The sequence below is a fragment of the Pseudophryne corroboree genome, chromosome 11 (assembly GCF_028390025.1).
Source record: "Pseudophryne corroboree isolate aPseCor3 chromosome 11, aPseCor3.hap2, whole genome shotgun sequence".
NCBI classification, from domain to species: domain Eukaryota; kingdom Metazoa; phylum Chordata; class Amphibia; order Anura; family Myobatrachidae; genus Pseudophryne; species Pseudophryne corroboree.
Window position 1 is genome coordinate 97,665,602 of NC_086454.1, and position 16,906 is coordinate 97,682,507.

Below are 16,906 nucleotides of genomic sequence, written 5' to 3' on the forward strand. Positions count from 1 at the left end.
AATTTATTAATAAATTGATTAATACAATCAGTAGTTGGAATGAATTACTAAATAATTCCTCCATGCAGTTTTTTTTTATAAACAGAGTGTTTAATAATGCTCATCAGTTGGAAGACTCCATAGCTAGCAGGATAATATATTGTTTAAACAGTATACTTACTATTTATCCAATTATTGGACTCTCATATTGTAGTGACATAGTAATTTCACAATCTTAGATGGAAACACCATAAATAAGAGTAAATGATTATACCTAAATAGATAGAAATATTGATTTTAATATTTTTATTTTTATTATTATAATATATCAAATATTTAACATTCTATTTTAAATTCAATGGAATGGGTAGAGTACTTACTAATAATCTCATATGGACTTCATTAATTGGTGACAATTGTCTTATTTTCTTAAGATTCCTATAATCAAATTATTTTATATTTAATATTTAAACCATTGTGTTAACCACATTATTAAATGTATTCTTTACACATATGAGTAGGTACTTACTTTGAACTTAAACTGACATCAATAATCTTCAATATATTTAAAGTTATTTTTGGCAGTATTTTAAACGGTTGTCCAGAATCTTAATGCGACCTATTAAAGAATTAAATTTAATCTTATTTTAAATCAGATTCTATGCTACACAATATAAAGACTCTTCAATGGGTATTGTGCTTACCAGCAATAGTCAATCACGTCTGTGAGGTTTGGAGTCCAAAAGCAGAGTGATTGCTAGTCCCTAAGGGCTCTCTATTTAAACCCCACGGGCTATTCCATCACTTCCTGTTTGGTTATTATTGTAATTTTATTTTTATATAGAAATGCTCCTTTATTTTATATCTTTATCTTCCCCAATTATAGAACTTATAAATTCATTGGTGGGGAGTGAAATACATTTAGAGAGCGTACACGGACTTACTAGTCAGTTTTGTGCTCCAGGAGCGGGAAATCTGCTTCCTGGTTGCGCTCCAAGCCTCCTTTTGAACACACAAAGTCATTGCGTGTATCACGTGGCCGCATCCATGTCTGATCACATGGGGGCATTGGCTGTCTTTGATTGGAGGGACCGTTGGTATGGTAACCCGGTCTCCTCTTGCTGAACACGCGACGTCATCGCGTATATCATGTGACGCATCCATGCCCGATCACATGGGGGCACTGGCGGTCTTTGATTGGAGGGACCATTGGTATAACAACCTAGTCTCCTCTTGCTAACCGTGTCCATATTGTCAACCCGGCTGCCCGCTGCGTGTCACATGACCTCAATCCACTAATATTAACCTTTTTTGGTCTCTAATAAGAGACAGTTGTTATGGTAATTGGGTATTTTAATGTTAGCCGCGCTTACAACCATACTATGTTCTAGTTATTCTATTACTTTGGCACCGTGTTATACAGGGCTGCCATCAGAAATTGAGGGGCCCAGGACTGACAAAATAGACAGGGCCCCCACTCCCCAAAAAATAATATGCCCCTGACACCAAATAATGCCCCCAGAGTAATGCTCCTGTCACCATACTATACCCCCACAGTTATGAACCTGTCACCAACAACATATTATGCCCACATAGTAAAAATGCCGCAATACACACTACCTGCTCTCAGGGGGGTACTGCTTGTTGTCAGGAGTTTTGCTCGTTTTCAGTGGAACCCCTACCCGGCCACCACCGTGGGTCCACAGTCCAGGCAGGGGCCGTTGTACACACCTGCCCCCTTCAACCTTTTGAAAATGTCCCTCCCAAAATGGCCACCGCCTCCTCTAGCATTTAAAATAACTGTCTCTTGTGAGGCGGTGGCTATTTTGGGAGGGACATTTTCAATACTTCCAGCCATGGCCCTATCAGCAATGGGCAGCGGCAGGCAGTGGCAGGAGGCAGGCAGCCTGGGTCCTCCACTCTCCAGGGCCCAGGACAGTTGTGCCCCCAGCACCCCCCTGATGGCGGCCCTGGTGTTATACATCCTATAAATGGCTATGAGTGCAAAATAATATTTGTAAATATGATCCTTATAAATGTTTATTTTAACAGTGACAAACTAACATTCTATTATCTAGTGATCTTGCATATAAACTTTTGTTGATACCTGTTGTCTCTAGCAAAAACCCTACCAGTGATTATAGTGACTAGTGATTATAGTGGCATACTTAATAATGATTAAGTATTATCATAATACTATTACTTTTAGTGATATATACTGTATATAAATATTAAATATACATTATTAATCCTTTTTATTTTATTGGTGCATACATTATAAAACTACATATGAATGGGAGTCTTTCAACTGATACCAGTTACACATATCAGAGAACAGCCTGCATTTAACATAATAAAGAACAGTCTCCATTAGTCAGATACCGAACAGACATATTTAGGAATCAAAAAGTTTTCCTTCATTCGTTAATTTTTTATGATTGGCAGTCCTCCATAACATATTCTGATTGACATATGATACTAAAAGGCAGCCTACATTTTGCATAAATTTAGAATGCAAGAATTGACACACTAGAAAATCAAATATGACAACCATAAAAATGCAACAACCCTAGAATCCAAAACCTTTTTTTTATGTGTCATATTTGGTAGTTATCCCAAAAAACATGTATCAAAATACTATTGGTAATCATCCAAATCGTATTCTAATTTCTAATAAACATGTACCATATTTCTATTCTGAGGGTACTTATAATCATAGAAATGATACTATATCAATACGCTTGTTAATCCCATGAGGGGCTAATGTGTTAGGGTAAAAATCCAATAGGACTCTCTTTTTGAAAATTCTAATTCTCTATTACCCCCATTTTCTCTTTCTTTAATGTGTTCCAAGATTGCAAACCTTAAACCTTTTGTGTTGGAATTATGAAATTCTGAGAAATGTCTTGGTAAGTTATAAGTACTTATTTTATTTTTGATGTTTCTCAAGTGTTCTTGAATCCGTAATTTAATCATACGTTTGGTTTTACCCACGTATGCTTTTCCACATTCACAGGTTATTCTGTATATAACAAATGTAGAATTGCAGGTATAGAAAAAGAACAAACGGCTGCGCTGAATATCAGGAACGAAACATAATGTACAGAGAGCCAACGTAAAAAATAACAATGTTTATTAATAAAACATATAAAAAGATTAATTATCAAATAACCGGTGAATAATATATATAAATATATATAAGAACAATCACTAGATGTGAACTAGTGGTATATTGTAATAACTCAGCTTATTGGGGTGAAAAGTTCCGTGATTCACTTGTTAGATAGTTGATAAATACCAGGTGTGTTGGTAGGATCCTAATAAATTAAAAGTCCCTCAGTTGAAATTGATATTCAATACCTTTCCAAAATGGGCTGGTAAGAGCCGAGCGTCCTCGGCTTCAATGTCCTGCAATGCCCATATACGCTGTGCAGCGGAAAGGAATGGACCGTCTCTCTCACAACCCGGTCGTGGCGGCGTGTGCGCTGAAGCCGCTGATGTCGGATGCTGTAGACGGAGGGTGCAGCGGGGACCAAGGAACACCTGGAAGATTTCACCTGAGCTGAGTGTGGATAGTGGCGCCACCCAACCTACCAACACACCTGGTATTTATCAACTATCTAACAAGTGAATCACGGAACTTTTCACCCCAATAAGCTGAGTTATTACAATATACCACTAGTTCACATCTAGTGATTGTTCTTATATATATTTATATATATTATTCACCGGTTATTTGATAATTAATCTTTTTATATGTTTTATTAATAAACATTGTTATTTTTTACGTTGGCTCTCTGTACATTATGTTTCGTTCCTGATATTCAGCGCAGCCGTTTGTTCTTTTTCTATGCTATCACCACAATACTACACATAGTATTCCGGCAAGCGCAGACTATCGGGAACATAAAATTGTGATTATTTAATTCTATGAAACACGTATTGGTTTTCACTTTTTATTTTGATGATTAGGCGCTCGTTTGTTGCAGAATTGCAGGTATATAGTCTTTCACACTGAGGGACTTATTATTCATTTTATCATATATGACTGGTGATTTCTCTACAAATTTACAGCATATGCATTTTGTACAAGGATAACATCCTGATTTTTTCAAAAAGTTCCCAGAATTTATGTTGGTTGTTTGTAAAGGTCTTAGGTTACTTGGAGCTAGAACATATTAAAGGTTCTGAGCTTTACGATATGTAATCCTTGGTTTAGAGGGAAGATGGGGGCCTAGGATGGGGTCTTTTTGTAAAATAATCCAATTATTCTCAATGATTTTCTTAATCTGTTTGTTCTCTTTATTATACTGAGTTATAAACGGTGTATTCTTGATGGTATCTGTTCTTTCATGTATGCTGGGATTCAATAGATCTAATCTATTTATTTTAAAAGTCTTGTTTCTTGCTTTCTCATTTTGATCTTTATGGTTTCCTCTTTCAAGAAACCTATTGGCCAGTCGATCAGTTTGTTCCCAATATTGAATATAATTACTACAGTTCCTTCTAATTTGAAGAAACTGTCCATAGGGTACATTGTGCTTCCAATTATAGTGATGGCAACTATCTGCAGGGATGTAACTATTGGCATCTGTTTCTTTACAAAATGTCAAAGTTTCTATTACGCCTGATGGTAAACCTTCTAACGTAAGGTTTAAATAATCAATACTCTTCATATCTGTTTTGTGGGTAAACTTCAAATTGAAATAATTAATATTGATAAATTCTGTATCTTTTTCAATACTCTCGAAATCTCCCATCCAGATGAAAATTAGATAATCTATGTACCTTTTATACATTTTTATATGATTTTTCTTCCAGTCTGTATCATAAACAAATTTTTGTTCCCATTCACCCATGAGTATATTGGCATAAGCTGGCGCAAATTTTGTGCCCATGGCTGTACCCTGGCTTTGGAGAAAAAAATCTCCCTCAAACTTAAAATAATTGTGTTTTAAAATAATTTTGATACTATCCAGAATAAAAATTTGTTCTCTCACTGACAATTCATTATCTTCAAGTAGCTTTTTTTTTACCGCTTCTACTCCTATATTATGTGGTACTGAGGAATATAAAGACTGAACATCAGTAGTCAACCATCGTGAATTTGGACTCCAATTAGTTTCTCTTATAATATTCAGAACTATAGTGGAATCTTTTAGGTAAGATTTTAAGTTCTTAACATATTTTTGTAATTTTGAATCTAGAAAATGTGAGAGATTTGCTGTTAAGGAGTTAATCCCGAATATAATCGGTCTACCAGGGGGGGCAGTTTTTATCTTTATGAACTTTTGGTATGTGATAAAAGGTGGCTAACCTTGGGTGTTTATTATATAATAAACACCCAATAATAATAACAACAATTCTTTATCACATATCAAGTTCTCATGTTTAGCTATGTTTAGTAATAAAGTTCCTTTTGATATTCTCACTTAAATTTTCATAGGTGACATGATCCCCCAAGATTTTTTATGCTCCTGAAAGGTATTGTTCTCAATTTTGTACTACAACTACCCCCCCCCCCCCCCCCCCCCACCCTATAACTGCTTACTTTATTACAATTGAAGTATCTGGTTTTAATTGTTTTATTGCTTGTTTCTCTATTGTATTGAGATTGCACTTTTGACTATTTTGACCGATCTTTGGCCCTCATTCCGAGTCGTTCGCTCGGTATTTTTCATCGCATCGCAATTAAAATCCGCTTAGTACGCATGCGCAATATTCGCACTGCGACTGCGCCAAGTAATTTAACAATGAAGATAGTATTTTTACTCACGGCTTTTTCATCGCTCCGGCGATCGTAATGTGATTGACAGGAAATGGGTGTTACTGGGCGGAAACACGGCGTTTTATGGGCGTGTGGATGAAAACGCTACCGTTTCCGGAAAAAACGCAGGAGTGGCTGGAGAAACGGTGGAGTGTCTGAGCGAACGCTGGGTGTGTTTGTGACGTCAAACCAGGAACGACAAGCACTGAACTGATCGCACAGGCAGAGTAAGGTTGAAGTTACTCAGAAACTGCAAAGTAGTTTGTAATCGCAATATTGCGAATACATCGGTCGCAATTTTAAGAAGCTAAGATACACTCCCAGTAGGCGTAGGCTTAGCGTGTGTAACTCTGCTAAATTCGCCTTGCGACCGATCAACTCGGAATGAGGGCCTTTATTTTTCAAAATTCTTCCTTTACACAATCATAAAATATGTCTATATGACTCCCTTTAGACACCACTGGATAATATTTAGAAGGGAGTGAGAATAATGGTTTCTTAACTGGTTCATATGCTAATCTAAGTGTCTTTGCAAAGTCAGATTTCAAACTAATTTATTTAAATCCACAAACAGGTCGAATCTATTAATGTGGGAGTCAGGAGCAAATTTTAATCCTTTTTTTTAATACCTTACTTTGTGGTTCAGATAATTGCCTATTTGAGATGTTGATGCTTCCTGTCGGTTCCCTTCTAGTTGATTGAACTAATTTCTCCTTTTTTTGGTGAACCTCCCACTGCCCCTCTTTCCTCTTCTCCGTTGTATAGCCTTCTCTTTATACCTGGTGGAGAGTCTATTCTGTGATGGAGCTCCTCCTTTCTCTGGGTATGTTGGAACTGTGTCTCCCTTTTCTGATCTAAAAAATGTCTTCTTGTTGAAGACGGTGGAGAATAAAGGGGTTCATATCGGTTATGAGTGGGGAGTGGTTCATTTTGCTCTTTATACCGATCTTGGGCTACTCTTGTTGGTCCTCCTCTATTTCTATTTACTTCTTGCCACTCACTCTTCTTCTGATAATTCCTATAGCCACTTCTAGACCTGTCTCTATTATAATTAATATGTTTTCTTTGATAACTGTATCTATTAAATTGACATTCCTAGGTTCTCTAGTGGTTTATATATATATATATATATATATATATATATACATATGTATCTCTCAACTGTCCTGATATTCGCGGGACAGTCACATTTTTTTGGGACTGTCCCACCCGCGGGTTGCATTGTGGGCAGTTGGGTGGGGTCGGGTGGTCAGTTGGGAGGCTTCTGCCACTCACTGCCCTGCTTAGCAGAGCAGCGGTGAATAGACGCTGTGCGCATGCGCACAGCATCTATTTACAGGTGATAGAGGGAGAGAAGGAATGCCAACAGCTCACAGAGCGCTGGGCATGCTGCCTCAGTGACAACAACGGGGGCTGTGGCTCGTGATTGCAGCACTCCTGCAAAGCCACGCCCCATTTTACATAAGCTATGCCCCTTTTTCACAGCTGTCCCAGCCAGAAATTCACAAATGTTGGGAGGTATGTATATATAATTGAAAAAAAGAAGAAGGTTTTCCTCCCCAAAACATCTGGAACATTGGTAACATTGTGACCAACATTGATTTTCCTGGGGGCTGGGGAGGATGGGGGGTGTTTTAATTCACATTTCCCCAGTGGCTACTAATATCTGCTACAGCCGGGTGGGGTGTCCTGCTGTGCCGACCGATCAGCAGTGATTGGCAGCACGGCAGACACCGGGGGATGGTGCAGGAAAGCCGAGGGATCGAGAGGTCCCTCTGAGAGCAGGAGCTGCAGGAAGATTATCTTCCTGCGGCCACCCAAGCTATGTATCTGACTGGTCACACTGTTTGTGACCAGTTCAGATAATGCATTGCCTGGTGTGGTCACTGTCGATGCGACCATGCCAGGCAAGTGGTTAAAGGGAAGCAGGCTGTGGGGAAAGATTAGAAGTATGGGTAGTTTGTTCAGGTTCAGGCCTGCCGCTACCAGCTCAGCAGAGTCTGCAAAGCAGGGAGGTGCCAGGCTGGAGAGGCACTCTCCCTGCTCTGCTACTCTGCTGCTGCACCTGTCACACTGCATAACAGGCAGTGGCGCCGGCAGCACAGGGATGGCAAGGGGGTTTAGATTGTATTCACCATGAGAGAGCAGCAGCGGGGGAAGTCCCTGCAACTCACTACGGTGCCTCTCCTCCCTGATCTAAGCAATAGGATCAGAAGAGTATGTGCTGAGCTGTGATTGTAGGAGCTCGGCACATGCTGATTAGAAGAGCCCCTGATTGGAGGAGCTGTTACATGATCCTCTGACCCCTGGAACAGGGAGGATGTCACAGCATGGTTATGGTTAAAACCAGGTTGGGGAAAGGACCTCTGACGTCACCAGGGGGAGGAGCAACCTCCAGACAGGGTAACCGAAATGTACCTTCGTGGTCTCGCTTTGCTCGCCATGTGTTACGATCCTGATGCTCAGGACAGGGGAGATCTTATGTAGTGAGTCCTGACTGAGCACCAAGACGGAATGCTGGGATTGGGAAATGGGAAGGAAATAGCACCCTACCTCCGTTGTCTTACCCGTGTTATCAATTCACGCCTGAACAACTATGGTTTCTTGGGCCCATGGCAGCCGCGTTTGAAGGGCGGATTAGGTCTGCCCAACTCCGATACCCCCTCAGGTCTTAAAGAGAGACAAGGGGTGAACTGAGACAGGGTAATAACAAGGGGACCTCTAACGGAAACAACCACGCTAGGGGCTATAAACTACCTAAAAACTAAACGTATGTGCGGCACACCGCCAAAGGAAAAGAACTACAAAGAAACCACTGTCCACTCCCCTACACGGCACCGCCGAGTTCCGAGGAGGACAGTGAAAGCGGAAACCTCCGCAAATGCACCAATTCACAGTAAAGTAAACACTAAGCGGCATAGGCCGCAACACGCGGCAGAAGCCGCTACTCACGAAACCGGGCGAGAACCCCAGATGACAAACAGGTTCGCAAGGACTAGAAGGATTCCCAGGACCGGCTTCGGACCTCCAAAGTACCAAAGGGCAGGGAGCAAGATCCACCAAACACGGCTGACAGGAACAGAGTTCTGCAAGGCAGGAACAGCATACAAGAAGCTATCACCGGCGGGGCTGCAGTGTGCTGGCTCACATAAAAAGGCCCTGCTGGCCAATAACAGGAGGGCCAGCAGGACCAGCCCCCAGACCCTAATTACTAGTTGCCGTGCAGCTGCCCTGCTGCACGAGCAACCTAATTAACTATTCTTAGCAACGGGGAACGCGGTCCACCTGTGGCGTCCCCGTTGCTATGCACCCTGGCGGCCCTGCACGCACGGCGTCCTGCGTTGCCAGAGACCCGGCGGCTATCGTGCGCACGGCGTCCTGGCGTTGCTAGGCACAGTGCGGGGGACAGGGAAGGAGAGAGGCGCGGCGGCCGTGACCGCTGCTCAGTCAGGGCACGGCCGAAGACCGCCGCGCCTAACACCATGCTTCGGCATGGTGTCTCACTTTGCTCTCCACAAAGTTACTAAAGGGAGGTAGTTGGTGGCGTGGATAGTGACAGTACCATCCTGCCGGTCTAGCTCCTTTCCCTGTTGTCAGAGGTCCTTTATCCCACTTGATTCTAGCATCTACTATCACAGCACGGCCCCCTGTCTGAATGTGAGTATTCAACCTGCCTCCTCTGTCTCCATAGCTCCTGCCTGTCTCTGCCACCCTCTCTATGCAGCTTCTCTCTCTCTCTCTCTCTCTCTGACTACTACATGGTTCTCTCTCTGCCCAGCATCTGCTCCCCCTCTCCTCAACATATGTCCTACCTCATCTTTCTCCCCAGCATCTGCCCCCCCTCTCTCTGCCCATCTGCTCCCCATCTATCCAGCATCTGCCCCCCTTATCTGCCCATCATCTGCCCCCCTCTCCCCAGCATCTACCTCCCCTCCTCTCTCTGCCCATCATCTGTCCCCCCTTCTCTCTGCCCTGCATCTCCTCCCCCTCTCTCCAGCATCTGTCCTCCCTCATCTCTCTCCCCAGCATCTGCCCCCCCTCTCTGCCCATCATCTGCCCTCCTCTCTCTTCCCATCATCTGTGCCCCCTTCTCTCTGCCCTGCATCTCCTCCCCCTCTCCCCAGCATCTGTCCTCCCTCATCTCTCTCCCCAGCATCTGCACCCCCTCTCTCTGCCCATCATCTGCTCCCCCTCTCCCCAGCATCTGCTCCCCTCTCTCTGTCCAGCATCTGTCCCCCCCCTCTCTCTGCCCAGCCTCTGCACCCCCTCTCCCCAGCATCTGCCCCCCCCCTCTCTCTGCCCATCATCTGCTCCCCCTCTCCCCAGCATCTGCTCCCCTCTCTCTGTCCAGCATCTGTCCCCCCCTCTCTCTGCCCAGCCTCTGCACCCCCTCTCCCCAGCATCTGCCCCCCTCTCTCTGCCCAGCATCTGCCCGCCCTCTCTCCAGCATCTGCACCACCTCTCTCTGCCCAGCATCTGCCCCCCTTCTCTCTGCCCTGCATCTGCTCCCCTCTCCCCATCACCTGCCCCCCCCTCTCCCCAGCATCTGCTCCCCCTCTCCCCAGCATCTGCCCCCCCCCTCTCCCCAGCATCTGTCCTCCCTCATCTCTCTCCCCAGCATCTGCCCCCCTTCTCTCTGCCCTGCATCTGCTCCCCTCTCCCCATCATCTGCCCCCCCCTCTCCCCAGCATCTGCTCCCCCTCTCCCCAGCATCTGCCCCCCCCTCTCCCCAGCATCTGCTCCCCCCCCCCTCTCCCCAGCATCTGCTCCCCCTCTCCCCAGCATCTGTCCTCCCTCATCTCTCTGCCCAGCATCTGCACCCCCTCTCCCCAGCATCTGCCCCCCTCTCTCTGCCCAGCATCTGCCCGCCCTCTCCAGCATCTGCACCACCTCTCTCTGCCCAGCATCTGCCCCCCCTTCTCTCTGCCCTGCATCTGCTCCCCCTCTCCCCATCATCTGCCCCCCCTCTCCCCAGCATCTGCCCATCATCTGCTCCCCCTCTCCCCAGCATCTGCCCCCTGTCTCTGCTCAGCATCTGCCCCCCCTCTCTCTGCCCAGCATCTGCTCCCCCTCTCCCCAGCATCTGCCTCCCCTCTCTCTCCCCAACATTTGTGTCATCTCCTCTCTCTGCCCAGCATCTGTCCCCCCCTTCTCTTTCAGTCTAGCACCTATCCCCTCTCTCTCCCAAGCATTTGTCCCTCAACTCCCCAGCATCTGCCTCCCCTCTCTCCCCAACATTTGTGTCATCTCCCCTCTCTGCCCAGCATCTGCCTCCCCTCTCTCTGCACAACATCTGCCTCTCCTCTCTCTCTGCCCAGCATTTTTCTCCCCTCCTCTCTCTCTGCTCAGCACCTGCAGCCCTCCCTTTGCTCAGTATCTTCCTCCCCTCCTTTCTCTCTGTCCAGCACCTGCCCCCCTCCTCTCTCTCTCCCTAGCATCTGTCCCCTCCTCTCTCTTTGGCCAGCATCCGCCTCCCCTCCTCTCTCTCTACCCAGCACCTGCCCTCCTCCTCTCTCTCTCCCTAGCATCTGCCCCCCTCCTCTCTCTGCCCAGCACCTGCCTCCCCTCCTCTCTCTCTGCCCAGCACCTGCCTCCCCTCTCTCTGCCCAGCATCTGCCTCCCCTCCTCTCTCTCTGCCCAGCATCTGCCTACCCTCTCTCTGCCCAGCATCTGCCTCCCCTCCTCTTTCTCTGCCCAGCATCTGCCTACCCTCTCTCTGCCCAGCATCTGCCTCCCCTCCTCTCTCTCTGGCCAGCAACTGCACCCCTCCCTTTGCCCAGCATCTGCCTCCCCTCCTCTCTCTCTCCCTAGCATCTGCCCCCCTCCTCTCTCTCTGCCCAGCATCTGCCCCCCTCCTCTCTCTCTGCCCAGCATCTGCCTCCCCTCCTCTCTCTCCCTACCTCCTCTCCTCTCTCTCTGCCCAGCACCTGCCCCCCTCCTCTCTCTCTCTCTCTCTGCCCAGCACCTGCCTCCCCTCCTCTCTCCCTACCTCCTCTCTCTCTGCCCAGCACCTGCCCCCCTCCTCTCTCTCTCTGCCCAGTCCCTGCCTCCCCTCTCTCTGCCCAGCATCTGCCTCCCCTCCTCTCTCTCTGCCCAGCATCTGCCTCCCCTCTTTCTGCCCAGCATCTGCCTCCCCTCTCTCTGCCCAGCATCTGCCTCCCCTCCTCTTTCTCCCTAGCATCTGCTCCCCTCCTCTCTCTGCCCAGCATCTGCCTCCCCTCTCTCTCTCCCCTCCTCTCTCTCTGCCCAGCACCTGCCATCCTCCTCTCTCTCTAGCATCTGCCCCCTCCTCTCTCTCTGCCCAGCATCTGCCTCCCCTCTCTTTGCTCAGTATCTGCATCCCCTCCTCTCTCTGTCTAGCGTCTGTCATCCTCCTCTCTCTGGCCAACATCTGGCTGTAATTTAATTGGGGGTACTATTCTGTGGCCACACCCCTTCGTTGTGAGATCACACCCTTTCTTTGCGGTGCACGCCTTTGGGTGTATGCTGTCGCTTTATTAGATATGGCAGGGAGGGTGCAAATTTATAGTTTGCAGGGAGGCGCTGGACACCCTAGCACATGCCCTATTCAGGTTCACTGTAAATGAAAAGGAATAGTGTAAGTTACTGTTCATTCTTTATTAGTAAGCAGTCACCAAATAAATCCCGTACAGTGCCCAGCTTACGCCCTCAAATCTTGTTGTACAATTTGCCAATAACGTATGAACATTTTATAGTTTTTCAGGTAGCAAGAAAACAACCAAGTCACACAAACCAGCTGAATCAGAAATCGCTGTATATGCAACAGTTACATCGTAGGAGGGCAAATTGTCCTTAAATAACTGTGAACCATTGGCGTTTTATAATGAGTCTAATGAGTCAGATGTCTGCTCTATCACTTAACAGGCTGCAGGCCAATTGGTGGGGACTTCAAGGTTGTGTTTGGGAAGGGGGTGCTGCTAGGCCCAGTGTCCCGTCACCAAGTAGAGAAAAAAAAAACAGAGGAGGGGGAAATATGTACCATCGATGGTGGAGAGCCAATCAAACTCCGTCATCATTGGCAAAACCACCCTATTCAGGTGGCGAGTCCTCCTCTCTCGCAGTCTCCCTTGCAGTGAAAGGTGTTGGGGTGTGCATCCAGGCTTCCACTGCACGCGCATTGAAAAGACGGACCAGACCGTCTGAAATTATTATATATATTTCTTTACACTTACTCCATATCGCTAACCACCTGTCCTGAAATATACACAACATGAACTCATAGCCAGATGAAGGGGGGGGGGGGGGGACGCAGGGCATACTGTACCCCGAGCCCCCCTTTGTCAGGGTCCCCCTTCTGCCAGAGCACACGGACATCACTAGCTTTCCCTCTTGTGCAGCAGCAGAACAGGCAGTCAGAATGCAAGCAGGACAGTAAGCAGTGCAGGCAGAGACACAGAAGTATCAGGTTTCATGATCTACCGACAGAGCTTTCTGACCCGAGGAGAGATAGAAGTGGGAGAGAGCTATAAGGGCTGTTTCACACAAGGCGGTTTTGACTGGATGTCAAAACGCCGGACAAACTGTGTACAGCTTTTGCCATCCGGCTGTGTCTTTCACACACAACGGCTTTGAGCCGTGTTTTATGCTGTGCGAATGCGCAGCAGCAGGAGCGGCTTGAAAAAAAAACGTTGTGTGTGAAAGAACCAATCGGTTCACTGCCTACAAGGACGGCACGGCCCCGGCACGGCAGCCGGACCTTTCAGTGGATATTTCTGTCTACAACCCGGAACACAATACATTATTAATTAGAATAACGGCATGGCAAAAAGCCATCCAGCTTTTTTCCATCCGGCAAAAACCATCACGTGTGAAACAGCCCTTAGTGACACAGGAATCCCAGCTTCTCTTCCTCCCCACCTGGGTGTCTGGGTCCTGTGTAACCTGTTATCTAATGAGGATCTAGAGAAACACACACACACACACACACACACACACACACACACACACACACGGGTCTATTTAGCCTTGGATGGAGATAAAGTTGCTGGAGATAAAGTACCAGCCAATCAGCTCCTAGCTGCCATGCCACAGACTGGGTTTGAAAAATAACAGTTAGGAGCCGATTGGTTGGTACTTTATCTCCAGTGACTTTATCTCCATCCAAGGCTTAGTAAATAGACCCCAGAGTCTGCTCCATGTGTGTAAGAAGTACAGAGGCTACTGCTATTCTTGTATGAGACAAGATAAATGATAGATTTTATTTTTCTATGTGTATTTTGAAGTGAAGTTGTCTTTGTTCCACTACAAGAATTTTTTATAAAATAGTTGTCACTCAATTAACCACTTGCCTGGCATGGACGCATCAGATGCGACCACACCAGCAAGTGCTTTATCTGACCTGGTCGGACAGGATGGGACCAGTCAGATTAGAGTACTTGCAGCGGCAGGGAAGGGAAACTTCCCTCCGCTGCTGCTGTCAGACGGCCCGGAAGATCCCCCCCACTGATTGCCGTGCTGCCGATCACTGATGATGTCAGCACGGCCGGACCCCCCCCCCCTCCTCCAGCAGCTGCAGACAATAGCAGCCACTGGGGAAGTGTAAATTAACCCCCCCAAGCCACCCCCAGACCCCCTCTGTATACATGGATTTCAAAATGAAAGCCGCGATGGTCGCGATATTTCCGATGTTCCCGATCAACGTTTTGATGTTTGGGTTTTTTTTTTTTTTTTTTTTTTTAAATATAAAATTAAATATATACTTTCTTTTTTTTAACTAAAATCATTTTGGATAAGGTTAAATTAATGTTCTTAATGATTAATGTTAAAATCCTCAGCTAAGTGGTTAAGTGGCGCTCTAAACAGTACTCAGGCATTAGTAAACTGTTCATTTAAGTGTAATATACACCATTGGTTTAAATTGAATATACACAATCCATACCTCCCAACTAGTGATGTGCACCGGAAATTTTTCGGGTTTTGTGTTTTGGTTTTGGATTCGGTTCCGCGGCCGTGTTTTGGATTCGGACGCGTTTTGGCAAAACCTCCCTGAAAATTTTTTGTCGGATTCGGGTGTTTTTTTTACAAAAACCCCTCAAAAACAGCTTAAATCATAGAATTTGGGGGTCATTTTGATCCCATAGTATTATTAACCTCAATAACCATAATTTCCACTCATTTTCAGTCTATTCTGAACACCTCACAATATTATTTTTAGTCCTAAACTTTGCACCGAGGTCGCTGGATGGCTAAGCTAAGCGACACAAGTGGCCGACACAAACACCTGGCCCATCTAGGAGTGGCACTGCAGTGTCAGACAGGATGGCACTTCAAAAAAATAGTCCCCAAACAGCACATGATGCAAAGAAAAAAAAGAGGTGCACCAAGGTCGCTGGATGGCTAAGCTAAGCGACACAAGTGGCCGACACAAACACCTGGCCTATCTAGGAGTGGCACTGCAGTGTCAGACAGGATGGCACTTCAAAAAAATTGTCCCCAAACAGCACATGATGCAAAGAAAAAAAGAGGCGTAATGAGGTAGCAGTGTGACTAAGCTAAGCGACCCAAGTGGCCGACACAAACACCTGGCCCATCTAGGAGTGGCACTGCAGTGTCAGACAGGATGGCACTTCAAAAAAATAGTCCCCAAACAGCACATGATGCAAAGAAAAAAAGAGGCGCACCAAGGTCGCTGTGTGACTAAGCTAAGCGACACAAGTGGCCGACACAAACACCTGGCCCATCTAGGAGTGGCACTGCAGTGTCAGGCAGTATGACACTTCCAAAAAATTGTCCCCAAACAGCACATGATGCAAAGAAAAAAAAGAGGCGCACCAAGGTCGCTGTGTGACTAAGCTAAGCGACCCAAGTGGCCGACACAAACACCTGGCCCATCTAGGAGTGGCACTGCAGTGTCAGGCAGGATGGCACTTCAAAAAAATTGTCCCCAAACAGCACATGATGCAAAGAAAAATGAAAGAAAAAAGAGGTGCAAGATGGAATTGTCCTTGGGCCCTCCCACCCACCCTTATGTTGTATAAACAGGACATGCACACTTTAACGAACCCATCATTTCAGCGACAGGGTCTGCCACACGACTGTGACTGAAATGACTGGTTGGTTTGGGCCCCCACCAAAAAAGAAGCAATCAATCTCTCCTTGCACAAACTGGCTCTACAGAGGCAAGATGTCCACCTCATCATCATCCTCCGATTCCTCACCCCTTTCACTGTGTACATCCCCCTCCTCGCAGATTATTAATTCGTCCCCACTGGAATCCACCATCTCAGGTCCCTGTGTACTTTGTGGAGGCACTTGCTGGTGAATGTCTCCACGGAGGAATTGATTATAATTCATTTTGATGAACATCATCTTCTCCACATTTTCTGGAAGTAACCTCGTACGCCGATTGCTGACAAGGTGAGCGGCTGCACTACACACTCTTTCGGAGTACACACTGGAGGGAGGGCAACTTAAGTAAAATACAGCCAGTTTGTGCAAAGGCCTCCAAATTGCCTCTTTTTCCTGCCAGTTTACGTACGGACTGTCTGACGTGCCTACTTGGATGCGATCACTCATATAATCCTCCACCATTCTTTCAATGGTGACAGAATCATATGCAGTGACAGTAGACGACATGTCAGTAATCGTTGGCAGGTCCTTCAGTCCGGACCAAATGTCAGCACTCGCTCCAGACTGCCTGCATCACCGCCAGCGGGTGGGCTCGGAATTCTTAGCCTTTTCCTCGCACCCCAAGTTGCGGGAGAATGTGAAGGAGGAGCTGTTGATGGGTCACGTTCCGCTTGACCTGACAATTTTCTCACCAGCAGGTCTTTGAACTTCTGCAGACTTGTGTCTGCCGGAAAGAGAGATACAACGTAGGTTTTAAATCTAGGATCGAGCACGGTGGCCAAAACGGTATCCGTTCACATGGTTATGGTCGACAGTCATTAGGTCGACCACTATTGGTCGACATTGACATGGTCGACATGGACACATGGTCGACACATGAAAATGGTCGACGCATGAAAGGTCGACACATGAAAAGGTCGACATGAGTTTTTTTAACTTTTTTTTCTTTTAGGGAACTTTTCCATACTTTACGATCCACATGGACTACGATTGGAACGGTAAAGTGTGCCGAGTGAAGCGGTAGCGGAGCGAATGCACCATGCCCGAAGCATGGCGAGCGAAGCGGTGCAC

At 46.2% G+C, this 16,906-nt stretch overlaps 1 protein-coding gene across 3 annotated transcripts in view; it reads right to left on the reverse strand.

The window, feature by feature from the left end:
- The window catches only part of LOC134968972 (para-nitrobenzyl esterase-like), a 143,253-nt gene that overhangs the window by 52,353 nt on the left and 73,994 nt on the right, over positions 1-16,906 (reverse strand). Inside the window, exon 1 of one of the 3 annotated variants that reach the window (XM_063944653.1) lies at positions 161-253. The exons of the other annotated variants lie outside the window; for them this stretch is intronic. The gene's annotated coding sequence lies outside the window, so the exon portion shown is untranslated. Of the gene's footprint in view, positions 1-160; positions 254-16,906 lie in introns of those variants that run through there. 3 annotated transcript variants of the gene reach the window in all.